Source organism: Gymnodraco acuticeps, unplaced genomic scaffold (genome assembly GCF_902827175.1).
Source record: "Gymnodraco acuticeps unplaced genomic scaffold, fGymAcu1.1, whole genome shotgun sequence".
NCBI lineage: Eukaryota > Metazoa > Chordata > Actinopteri > Perciformes > Bathydraconidae > Gymnodraco > Gymnodraco acuticeps.
In genome coordinates this window covers 2,999,209-3,012,768 of record NW_022989985.1, presented here as the reverse complement: position 1 = coordinate 3,012,768, position 13,560 = coordinate 2,999,209, and the positions used below count along the sequence as shown (strand labels likewise).

Sequence of the window (13,560 nt, the reverse complement as noted above, 5' to 3'; positions counted from 1 at the left end):
TGTCCCAGCTGTTATCTTGGTTTTGATCACACGGTTTTTAGTCCCCAGAGGACAACTGGGTGTTTTAAACACATGTGTTATCTTGTGTTCTCCACCGGTCAATCTGATAATCAAAACGCAGCAATTTGCAAGTGTTGTTTGTACAAAAATATATCCAAACAGAGCCTAAAGCTAAATTAACTAATCAAAAAGTAACACCCTCTTACACTTTGGGATCAACCATCAATGGTGATGGTATTTGCTGTAAAATTATGGTTTTGTATAAGAGGGATGTGTCCATTATATTATGCAACTCCTCGTACTCTTTTACCTCCCTCAGTAATAGATTCACTCTCTGAGTCTGAAAAGGACACTATGAAAAGGTTTCTTTGACTGCGAAAAAATTACAGCGTCAATGTCCTTGGCTCAGCGGACTACAAAGGAAGGGGAAAAAAACGGTAAATGAAAAACTCGAACACAGAACCCATATTGTAAGGTATATCCAAAGAGAGTGAACTCGGATGAAAGTGGTGACAAGTTACATAACATGTGAACTGTCATTTCATATCGGTGACATCGAAGTTTCAGGATTGATTTATTCAAGACTAAATTATAAAGAGTGCCTAATCACTTTCACTATCTAATCCATACCAGGTTGGCAGATGGGACCAAAGAAAGGACTTTGCTTTCATCTTGAATTTGTTGCTGCACTTTAACATGCACTATGCGATTGCCTGTCTGTTTGCCAATGAATATATCTGCCGTCTCAAGTCAGGCTACTTTCTTTGATGTAATGTCATGTTGTGTTGTCATGGGGTTCACAAAGTGAAAATGGGTATTATGACAGATGGTTTGCTTCCCCTCTCCATAAGAATAGAGATAAACACTAGACACAAGGGTCAATCTGAATGTGTGCGTCAGTGTGCATACTACATATGTATGTGTGTAATCTTCTGTAGTGTTGCAGTCTTCCAATATGATTTGAAATAGTTTTGCCAGCTGCTTCCCTCTCTGTTGTGAATGAAAGCCTTTCGACATTTATAGATTTTGTAAAGTCTTATGATCGGACTACAATATTTTTGTCCTTTGAGATGAGATCAGTGTCAGATTTGGCATCATAGAGTCCTCCTAAATGATTGCCAGTAGGCTATTTGGCTGAGAGACTAAATGTTGGACACCAACAAATCACATTGCCTTCTTTTACAACTCCTGTAACTTGAACTGTAAGGTTACCGTTTCACTTGACAACACCAACAAATATTGGGTCTATGAATGAAAGCAAACCTTGAACCACGCACCATCACTCAGCAGTGAGGTTGGTTACTTTGCAGTCGGCAGAAATAGGTGATTGCGTGTGTGGGCAGCATGTGTGTGTACAAAGAGTGATGCTGCAACCAGAGGTGTGATAAATATGGTTTAATGCTTCTCACCAGAGGAAGATGGTTAAAATGTTACAGGTTTACTAACATTTAAACATATATTGTTTATACAGTAGTTGTGTACTGAGAAGCACTCTGTGACCACAGTACTTGGCAAATAGGATTGTTTGTGAATAAAGAGTAAGCAAACCACATCCAATAATGTGTATAACAGTTTAAAAATATCTTCTGTTCTATAAAGGAGTTTTTGTTTTATTAAAATGTCTTTTCACATTGCATTACTGTGTCAACACGGTTGTTTCGTGTTGTAATATTATTTCAAATTTTTTATTCTGTTCTTTTATATTCTTTTAATTAATAACTTCACTTTTCCCCCAAAAGATCAAATACACATAGCAACAACTAGATATAGTATACATGCAATCTAAAGTGTAGTTTGCTAGAAGGTCTTTTTTTTTTTATTCCATTAAATTCCATTAAATACATATAATTATGAATCACGAAACATGTTTTGTAAAACATAATATAAAAGCAGGAAATCACAAATGGTCTGATTTGGCTAGTAAAGGTCAATTCAATTCAATTTTTTCAATTCAAGTTTATTTATATAGCCCAAAATCACAAATCCTATTTGTCTCAGAGGGCTTCACAAGTCAACAAACACAATTGGCAATGTAAAACAATGTAAAAACAAGAAACGTATCTTATAAGATCAATGTGAAAATACCAATTTAAAAAGAAACATAACACAATGACACAAATACAGTTAGAGTACAATAAATACAATTCCATAAAACGAAGGGTCCATGAGGATGTATAAAAGGGGGTTTAAAACCAGTCTTAACTGTACGCTGTACTAAAAAGGAAAGTCTTTAACCTACTCTTAAATGTGTGGACACTGTCTGCCTCCCTAATCGTCACTGGAAGTTGATTCCAGAGGAACGGGGCTTGGTAGCCGAAAGCTCTAGCACCTGACCTTTTTTTGTGGACTCTGGGACAAACCTGGGCTGAAGTCGAATAGTCCATTTAGCTTAGGAACCTTCCTAACCGAGTGAAATGACCCGGAAGTCCCTCACTGGCAGCCATGGTAAGTGCCGTTTGAATTCTCTAGATGATAGGAAAGGAGGTTTCAAACTTCCTTTATAACCTCCTTTAGCTTAGGAACCACTGGACCTCCCTTGACGAAAGGAGAGGCATTGCCCCACAATGCCTTGCGGCCGCAGCATTTGCCGTCACACAACAGTCGGCCGTTCACGGAAACAACCGATTATGACCGAGAAATGATATCATGAAAGTTACGGTGCTTATTAAGCATTTTAAAACGTATGTGGTAAGTTGCCAAAGTGCTTTGTTTTGAACGTTCATCAGTATTATAATCAAAGAGAAATATGAACGTTAGTTTTGACTGAAATTATCAAATAAAGTCAGCATTTCACAGTGTTTACTGAGCTGTGTGGAGTTTGTTCAACTTTTAAAAGATGTTTGAATGGTGATATACACAGTGATAGATGTTAAGGACTAACGTTTATAATAAATACATTTGTATTGATTTTAAGATATTTTCATAGTTCATACAATCATACGTATTGGGATCATTTGTATTAATGTGGACCGGAGGGAGAGGGTGACGAGCATAAGTTTCACTTTCCTTTTTTATTTAAATTCCAACTTTGGTCCTGAAGAATATGTTTCTCTGTTGTCCACGTTCATAAAGCATAAAACAACAGCATCAGAGCACGGTGCAGAGTCTCTAGATGAGTTTACAGTAGTCCCTCGTTCTTATTAAACATCCATGTTGTAGTCCGCTGTATAGAAAACTGTAGTTTCCATAGTTTCCCCACAGCAGCAGACGCACATTCATGACGTCCACTGGCGCATCATAAACACGTCGGATAGTGAAAGTGCAGTCGGATTCTCTAAAGTACCGGGTTGCGTTCCGATAATCAAAAAATCAGCTCCTAAATTCTAACCCTATCTTCTATTCCTTGACCTCTGAGTGAAACGTCACGGGGTTAAGGGATAGTGGATAGGATAATTCAAAAGGATTTAGGAGAAGAGCAACCCGGCAACCCGGTACTTCAGAGAATCTGACAGCACTTTCACTATCCGACGTGTTTATGATGCTCCAGCGGACGTCATGAATGTGCGTCTGCTGCTGTGGGGAAACTATGGAAACTACAGTTTTCTATACAGAGGACTACAACATGGATGTATAATAAGAACGAGGGACTACTGTAAACTCATCTAGAGACTCTGCACCGTGCTCTGACGCTGTTGAACGTTTATGAACGGGGACAACAGAGAAACATATTCTTCATGACCAAAGTTGGAATTGAAATAAAAAAGGAAAGTGAAACTTATGCTCGTCACCCTCTCCCTCCGGTCGACATTAATACAAATGATCCCAATATGTATGATTGTATGAACTATGAACATATCTTAAAATCAATACAAATGTATTTATTATAAACGTTAGTCCTTAACATCTATCACTGTGTATATCACCATTCAAACATCTTTTAAAAGTTGAACAAACTCCACACAGCTCAGTAAAGACTGTGAAATGTTGACTTTATTTGATCATTTCAGTAAAAACTAACGTTCATATTTATCTCTTTGATTATAATACTGATGAACGTACAGAAAAAAGCACTTTGGCAACTTACCACATACGTTAAAATGCTTAATAAGCACCGTAACTTTCATGATATCATTTCTCGGTCATAATCGGTTGTGTGAACGGCCGACTGTTGAGTGACGGCAAATGCTGCGGCTGCAATGCATTGTGGGGCAGCATTTTCTCCTCTCCTTTCGGTTAGGGAGGTCCAATGGTTCCTAAGCTAAAGGAGGTTATAAAGGAAGTTTGAAACCTCCTTTCCTTTCATTTGGAGAATTGGAACGGCACTTATCATGGCTGTCAGTGATGTGCTTCCGGGTCATTTCACTCCGTTAGGAAGGTTCCTAAGCTAAATGGACTATTGGAATGCAACCCCGCAGTCTCTTCTCCTAAATCCTTTTGAATTCTCCTATCCACTATTCCTTAACCCCGTGACGTTTCACTCAGAGGTCAAGGAATAGACGATAGGGTTAGACGTTAGGAGCTGATTTTTGGATTATCCGACCGCAACCCTGCACTCTGGGATCTTAATGCCCTAGAGGGGCAATAGGAGATTAAAAGATCCTGTAGGTAGGATGGTCCCTGACCATTTAGCGCTTTGTATGTGAGTAAAAGTATTTTAAAATCAATCCTGGACTTAACTGGTAGCCAGTGCAATGCTGCTAAAACAGGAGTGATGTGGTCCATCTTCTTTGTTCCTGTTAAAACCTGTGCTGCAGCATTTTGTATGAATTGAAGGGTCTTTAATGATGAGTTTGGACAGCCTGATAAAAGGGAATTATAATAATCCAGCCTGGAGGTGATAAAAGCATGGATTAGTGTTTCTGCACTGTTGTGATTTAGGATGTGCCTGATTTTTGCAATATTCCGTAGATGGAAGTAGGCAGTCCTTGAAATTTGCTTTATATAGGATTTAAAAGACAAAACCTCGTCAAAAATAACACCAAGATTTTTTACCGTGGTGCTGGAGGTCATGGTAATACAATTCGAATAAATTATGTTGTTGGACAGTTCGTTCCGAAGGTGCTGGGAGCCTAGTATAATGACTTCTGTTTTGTCGGAGTTTAATAATAGAAAGTTGCTGGTCATCCATGTCTTTCTGTCTGTGAGGCATTCTTGCAGTTTAACTAATGGAAATTGTACATCTGGTTTAATTGATAGATACAATTGTGTATCATCTGCATAACAATGAAAATTGATGGAGGTATTCCTTATGATATTGCCCAATGGTAGCATATATATGATGAACAGGATGGGTCCAAGTACAGACCCTTGCGGTACTCAATGACTGACTGTAGTTTGTAATGAGGATTCATCGTTGACAGATCTACAAACTGAGACCGTTTTGATAGATAAGACCTGAACCAGCTTAGTGCAGTTCCCCTTATACCTATCAAAAACTCTAATCTTTGGAGTAGTATGTTATGGTCAATAGTGTCAAAGGCAGCACTCAACAGAACCAGGATAGAGGCAAGTCCATTATCAGATGCACAAAGCAGGTCATTTATGACTTTAACCAGTGCTGTCTCAGTGCTATGATGTTTTCTAAAACCTGACTGGAATTTCTCAAATAAACAATTTGTATTTAAAAATGCACACAATTGTGAGGCCACTGCTTTCTCGAGGATTTTTGAGAGGAAGGGAATGTTTGATATTGGCCTATAGTTGGCCATAACCTCAGGATCAAGGTTTGTTTTTGTTATAATAGGTTTAATTACAGCTACGTTAAATGACTGTGGAACATAGCCTGACAGTAAAGATATATTCATCATATTTAATACAGGTGTATTAAGTCAAGGAGAGGTATCACTCCAAAAAAAAAAAAAAAACATGACTTCATCCTGACCTACATCATCTAAAATACTCTGGACATCACAATATAAAAGCTTACGTTGTCAATCCATGGGTGAATTTTCCCCCCGACTAAATGGTAGATCCACTGTTCAAGCCAGAGTGAAAGGGAGTGCTGAGGAGGACCGAGGTGGCAGTGAGCATACAGCTGTAACACAAAGAGCTCAGTCCTCCCCGGGTCCCAACGGGAGCAGCGGGGGCTTGTGTCTGGTTTCTTTACACTTCAGTGATCAAGATGTCTATCAGTGCTTTCCAGTGAGGCTTCAGAATGTTTTAAACACAGTGGAGTCTCAGGGAAGCAGTCATTACTCCACAGACCATATACCAGCTTTTTGAGTAGGTGTTAGAATGTGGTCGAAGTGTCTTTCATTGACTTAATGGTCAATTTGGCCTTGTAACCAGCCAGCAAATTAGTCTCCTTCAGGTTACAAAACAGTCATCCAATACTATTCACTTTGTATTTTATATATAAGACATAAGTTCAGTTTAGAAACTGTGCATTTATATAGGTTAAACTACACAAGAGTATATAGGTATTAAAATAACCTTGACCACATTCAAAAGCTGAGGCGGTGATGAATCAGGAATGACATTCCTATAATAAACATATTATAAATGTAACACTCTGAATCCATCCATTTTGCATATTGTGTGCTTTTACTTTTGATAATGTATGTATTCATTGCCCCTAATACTATTAATGTTTAAGGTTTTCAATGTAAGACTTTTAACTACTACTTGAATAAAGGAGCTACTAAGTAAGAGAGTGGTGGAAGAAGTGCTTCCACTACTGTCAAAATGAATGTTTACCAGAGTATCAGCGTAATCCATGCATCAAAGTATCAACAACTGTTCAAAGTTTCCACAAAATGACATACTTCAAGCCATGCCACTACGTAGTGTGGCTAATATAAAAGTATTATACATAGCAGAACATTTTTCATTAAGGCTTCAAGGAGCTGTGTGTTTATATGTTTTCTTTGATCTAATTTTATTTTTGTATATATTTTATACAACAAAACTGTATAACTGTTGTTGTGTTGCATTTCAGAACCAGCAAAATTAGTGATTTTAAGGGCAAGGCAGATACCAAGTATTACACAAGAGAGAACGTAAAGATACAGAAGCCCAAAAACTGTAGAAGGAGGAGGCGTGTAGCGCAGTGGACTAGTGCGTTGGCGTTCGGATTAGGGGACCACAGGTTCAAACCCCACTGCAGTCAGCATGCCGTTGTGTCCCTGGGCAAGACACTTCACTTGCTCAATTGCTCCTGTGGAGATTGTCCACAATATTGAGTATGTAATTCACTTTTATTGTCTAACATGTAATGCAATGAATAGTCTAAAAAGGCAAAAGTGTTTAAAGGCGGACTAGATGCAACTCCTCAAAACTGTAAGAAATCAAAAGAACTGGACCAGTATTCATCAGAACCTAGTCCGAGGCAAACGGCACTGAACAAGGAGAAGTGATGCAAGGAGTACAGGGGCAATCAGTGAGCCGTCTGGATTGTTTTGCCATGTCATCACTGCCCTTACTTGGAGAAAAAGGAAGAAAAATCATGCTGCAAATTCTCCTATTTTTTCCTTTCTTCAACTTTGGCTTTCTACTTTCTCCCTACCGACCAGCTACCTTCAAATCTGATTGTATGTTTGGACTCCTCAGGGGCTCCCTTAATAAATAGTGATGAGATAAGTAGGGGAGATACTTTTCAGCGGGGCAGTGAAAGGAATAAACATTTCCGGGGGAAATCGAATAAGGTTGGGGCTGGACGACAATGGGAGTCCCCAACCAGTGCTTCATATCCCACGACCCTGGCTGCACTGTAGTTACCTCTGTGTGGCCTGCTTCCATCTGGCTCTGTTGGGCCGCTCCTGGCTCACATGAATCACAGGGTTTGGTGACCTATTCTGAATATTTTCTCTACCGACTCCTCTGAGGGCCATGTGCATCAACAATCAGGAGCTCCCAGAGGAAGCGATTCTCATTTTATTGTGCCATTCCGCCTACATAAACAGTGTGCAGAGAATACAACGGCTCAGTGGGGAACAGGGGAAAAGAGAGAAGCTGCAGTGGGAGGGAATGGCATAGAGACAGCAGGACAGTAGTTTGTGATGGTTTGTGGTTGACTGCTAATGGAACAGTGTAAAGCACCACGCTCATCTACAAGTCTGCTGCTTCACAGACCATAAATGCCGCAAGAGCAGACACTGGAACGAACACACACCCTTACACAGTGGCAAACAAAAGATAAATCAAGCCAAACACCCACACTCCAATTCCGAAGCGACACATCACAACAGACTTATTTTATTTCAGAAATGTACAATAAGACATAGAAACTTTTGCAAAGTATTTCCAATGCTTTTTTACTGGTTTACTGTCTGTGTCTGAGAAACTATGCAGTGGGACCGGTCCTAATATAATGTGTTATTATAATGCATTTAACCCACCAATAGTCTCTTGGCTCTTTGGTAAATTGAGCTGCCATGATTGCTGATTGTAAGCTAGCTGTGTTGGCTGCAAGGCTCGGGATGGCAGTGTTGTCAGAGATTTCCATAAGGCCAACCCAATGGATCCAAGTTGCATACCTCATACTATTTGAAGGTTGAAGAAAGTATATATAAGTTGTCATGTGATATATTTCAGCATTCACTTGATGGGTCTGCACAAAATCGTATACAGACATTCTTGCCCAGACAATGTCCTAATGACTTTGGTTACGGTGACTCTGATTCAGGAAAGCTTGCGTTTTGTTTAACCCACTGCAACATCAAGTCTATCTGAATTTCAAAGTCAAAGTCAACTTTATTGTCAATCTTTCAGTTTGCGTGTACAGACAGAATGTGAGGTGCTGAATATTGTTAAGAAAGCAGAGCTGATTAAAAAGGGATTGAGGCATTATACTATAGATGCCTGTGTCCCATCATAAAGATCACCAACAAATCATTAACTAGAAAGTTAGTGCTGGAGTATGTCAGCAGTGTTGCAGATGGCTGGGCCATGTGCTTTGAGTGAGGCAGATTGCCCATCAGAGGTTAAACCTCAAACGAATTCTGCCTGGTTAGCATCCATATGTTAGCATTGCTATGTTGAGAGACGATAGCATGGTTGTTGACTCTGAAAATCCCCATTGGAATCGAGACAAAAGGGAGACGTTAGCAAGGCATAATTGTTCTGTCATCAAATCCACATTGACACTGTTCCCATTAGTGCACAGCAGCTATCTGACCTGCTTTAATAAGGCTTTTTAGTTTAATAAACTGAAAGCATACATTTACCAAACAACATTATTTTTCATGTTGGCTCAAATCAACAATGTATATATCGATTGTAATGAGTGATGGGAATCCACCCTAATTAAAACTGGCACGCTAACACCATAGAAGCCTTGATCAATTAATATATGTATACGTCCAAACACATATAGCAGTATATTAGTGTGGTTGAAAAACTGTCCATACTGTAGCAGTTGGCTAAAAGTCTTCGAAAGAATCTTCGAAAGAGGACAACAAACACTTTTAGTTCAGATTGGCTGTATATGTTTTTTTGTTAACTTCCTTTTTTTTTAAAAGCTGAAAACTGTAGGTAGCAGTTTAGGTTCATGGAAAACAGTGAGACAGAAAAAAACAGGTTAGGGAAGGTCTAGATGCCTGATTCAGTGTTTGCAGGCACAGAGCATGACTTTGCGATCTGCAGTTACTCGAATCAATGTGTAGTGCTGTTCATCGACCATTCAACAGAAAAGGAAAACACCTACATTATATGACAAGATACTAAATGATTGCTGTTAGTAAACTTTCAGGGTCTCAGGGTCTCAACACTTTAAATCATTACACAACATTTTTGAGTCCCTTTTTGAAAACTCTGATAGAAGCGGCTTGTCCAGGCTTTTTGCTGGCTATCAGCATCGTCAGGTATCTTAACTCCGCCTATTTCCCTTAGAATGAATGATGTAATTTGCTCTTTCTTTGTGTGCAACTTAAAACCTATATCCATGTAAACATTGGCATTTATTCTAGCATATTTGAATAGCAGGAAAGTTTTAGGAAATGTCACTGCCTGCCAAACGTGAGTGTAAAATAACTTAAAAAACAACACAATATAGACAGTTCTGTTCCATTTGCTCATGTTTTTTCAAATGGTAGAGCCATGACAGTAAGTGTTGGCAAAATAATCTACCTATGAGCAGTCACTCCCCCACATGCCAGGAGGCACATTTTATTGGCTTTTCATTTCTGAATCACAGAGATTACAAAATTACCCATTGTTATGCTGAGTGGCCATAAAAGAGAGAGGAAACACATTTTGTATGGAGATCTGTTTGCCAGTTACTCTATCTTTTGTGTCGACACGGTGTGAGCAATTCTTCAAAATCCTATTTGAAGAAATCATATGATTGCTATCATGGCGCGCAGATTTGTGGTGTTCTCGCAGAATGTGTCCAACTAATTGGATTTTCACGACATTCAAGAGCACAGTAGGAGGGCAAAGAACCGGGGAAAATAAGCAGCGAAGGAAAATAGAAATAGTCAATAATATTAGGATGGTAGATCTTTTAAGACTTCTAAAATATTTGCACAGCTTCCCTTTCCCGTTTCATCAGATAAAAGGTTTGTCGTCAAACCATTCAATAATGTCTCTTTGTATGAATGCGACATGACTGACTGCAATTGGTTTGTTCTGTGAAAATGTTTTGCTAGCCTGTAAATTACAGCAGCATCCCTTGTTGGAGGATATTAAATCGTATTTGAGAGGAGCTGATCTAGAGTGAGCAGGTAGTGGGGCTCAACAAAGGCTGCTGCAAAGTGAGTATTTCCACTCTTTCCTGCATTGGGGCAGGCAGGCAGCTGCAGGCTAATCTGCAGATGAATGCTTGTGTGTGTACTGTATGTGTGTAGGTAAACATGATCCCTTTTTATTTCGAGCAAAACAACGAGTTCAAACAGACCAGGCAAAGGAAAATCTGCCAGTATACCAGACACACAAAAATGTAAATGTCCACATGTGCATATATACTAATGCATGTATGAATTGTACGTATGTACACAAACCCTCAAACAAATGCAGAAACTCGCAGTAGCAGGACTCTGCTAAACTGTGACGAGGAGATAATGCCACAATGTTGCCTTTGGCGATAGAGATTACCCGCTGACTTGTTTTTCTATATTTTCCCCTGTTGTTGCTTTCCATTTCCATCATTTCCAGTTGTGTGAAAATGAGAATAAATAGTTGCATGCCCCAAGGAAATGGTTAGTAAATTGGAAACTATAGAAAGCTCTGGCTCTGCTGCTCAAACATTTAAGTCTTATCATTGGTTTCATCTACTACGTTGGATCCATTACGCCAATGTGGAGAGACAAAATGATCAGGTGTAGTAAAGTTCATTTTTAGGTGAAGCATATTTACATAGAAGTGCCTTCTCTCCATGTCAGTGCTAAGTAAAAAGTGGAAGCCATCTAAAGGCATTTTGTGAAGTAGGAAGGGCTGTTCAGCGACAGAAACTCCGCCCTGGCATTTTGGCCCAGACCGGCACGATCCTTGCCGGCACGATCCTCCCCAAAACGCTGCCACTGCAAAGCTGAGTGGTAAGTTCTGTTGACAAGTCCGTTTCAACTATGCTCTCCTCCTGCTCTCTGTTCCTCCTCACCTTTCCTGCCTTCCCTATGCCTGCTTCTCTGCCTGGAAGTGACTGACTATTGCCAGCCGTCTCTCTTCCTTCAAGTAACACCGAGAACACATTAGAAACGAACAGGCGACTGAGCAATGAATTGAAATACTTAAATAACAAAAATAAATTTCACATATACATTATGAAAGACCATTATGAAGGACAAAAGTTGGTGGAAATGTAATTCCATTCATCCAGTTTGGCCTGAAGTCACAGTAATTGACACTTGCTCACCCACTGAAACCAGAAACCATTCAGTATTCCACCGGTAGCATACCAATGCAGAAGGTGGGTGTCCATTAACAAGGTGGATGGTTGTTGTAGAATAGGTGATGGGCACTGACACATAGAGACCTGTCTGCACTGACACACTGATGCGAGGCCATCATGGCACACAGTTCTGTCAGGTTAGGGATGACAGGGTATGCGCAGAGGGAACTGTGTCCTTCAGGGATAACACAGCACAGTGTTTGGCTTCTTACATTTCCTCCAGAGCCCAGGGTTATTCACACCAGCCGGGTGCTTCCTGTCTTCTTTGAAACATCCTCTCAACCCCCATCCCGCCCCCTTGTCTCTCCTTTTTCCAAAGAGGAATGAGAGTTGGTAAAAGATAAGCTTTGTGTCGTGGCAGAGGCGACTGACACCGCTTCCACAACATGAGGATTTAGCCTGCGAACAGAGAACTAATATAATGCCCTGCACATGCGGGGATTCTGTAATACACACCAGCACCCATCTGCTCATGTATACCTAAACATAAATGAAAAGGCACACATTTGAACACACGTACGTACGCTCATGCAGACACATTCAAAGAGTGAAATAAACTGAACCGATGCATCCATGAGTTCACACGTACAGGCAGATACACACGCACACACCAAATGAGGTAGTGAACAGCCTGCCGCAGTAAACTGCTCCCGGCATGACTTATTCTAATGCTCACAAAATTGCTTTTAATTGGTGAAGGAGAATAAATCAATGCAAACCATGTTTAGAGTACTGGCAGAGGGGAAGAGGAGAGGAAAGAGGGTGTGTGCAGAGCACTGTGTTGTTGACAATTTATTTTGCAGATTCCCCACCCCATCTATCCTTAGAAACTGGTGTTACATGTGAATTGCAACTTTTCATAGCACTAGTAGATCTGAGCCGACTGCAGGGCTATCAGCGAGTAAGCCTGATAAGTAGTGGAAAATCCTCAGAGAGGCAACAGCCCCCCCCAGGCGTCCGGCATCTCGGCCCCCCCTCGCCCACAGTTGCTTTGATGAGAATTAACTGTCAGTCTGCAGCACTCATCTGATCGACACACCTTCATCCGCAGCTCACTGACCTTTGCAGAGAGAGCAGGGGAAAGACGGGCGTCCACCTCGCGCCGAGATCAACACGTCGAGAGATAAAACAATAACAATCTCAGAAGCTCAATGAGATGACACAGCAAAGGGTTTGACTTATCACAGAAAGACTGGAGCCGAGGGGGGGCTGAGGTGTACAAAAGGATGTAGCTATGTGTATGTGGTGCAATGTGAGTGTCAGAAAGTGAGTGAGTCTGTTTTCCAGAAACGAAAAAGCAATGGGTAAGAAGTAAGAACATCAAATGGCTTGAGGGAGATAAAAGCCCAAACCACAGGCAAGAGGGACAATGCTTTGCTGAAGACGGATCAAATTGAACTCGAGAAATAGATTATAATCTCCTGTATGCCACCGCCTCGTTAGCAAAAGCTCACAAAAATGAAAGTTGCACCTTTTCTCTTCAGTTACTCCAAAGGAGTTGATGTGCCTTCAAGTATTCAATTTGCAGGCTCACCAGGTAAAATCCATTAGAGCCAGCCAGTAATGTCAATTGAATTAGGGCTGCTTCGTATAAAGCATGGATTCCCTGTTCCTTCAAATGAGTGGCTCTGCTGGCATCCTGTTTGTGACCACAAAGAAAATGGGATTAGAAGGAGCTACTAGCCGCTAATGTAACGACACAACCTTTCTAATCATGCAAAACCACAGAGAGCCACTGATGGCCCAATATAGCACGGGGACAAAGCACTGCAGTCTATTAAAGACTCAATACGTAT

At 40.4% G+C, this 13,560-nt stretch overlaps 1 protein-coding gene across 2 annotated transcripts in view; it reads right to left on the bottom strand.

The window, feature by feature from the left end:
- si:dkeyp-14d3.1 (transmembrane protein 132C) overlaps positions 1-13,560 on the bottom strand; it is a 184,778-nt gene that overhangs the window by 73,624 nt on the left and 97,594 nt on the right. The gene's annotated exons all lie outside the window — the stretch shown is intronic.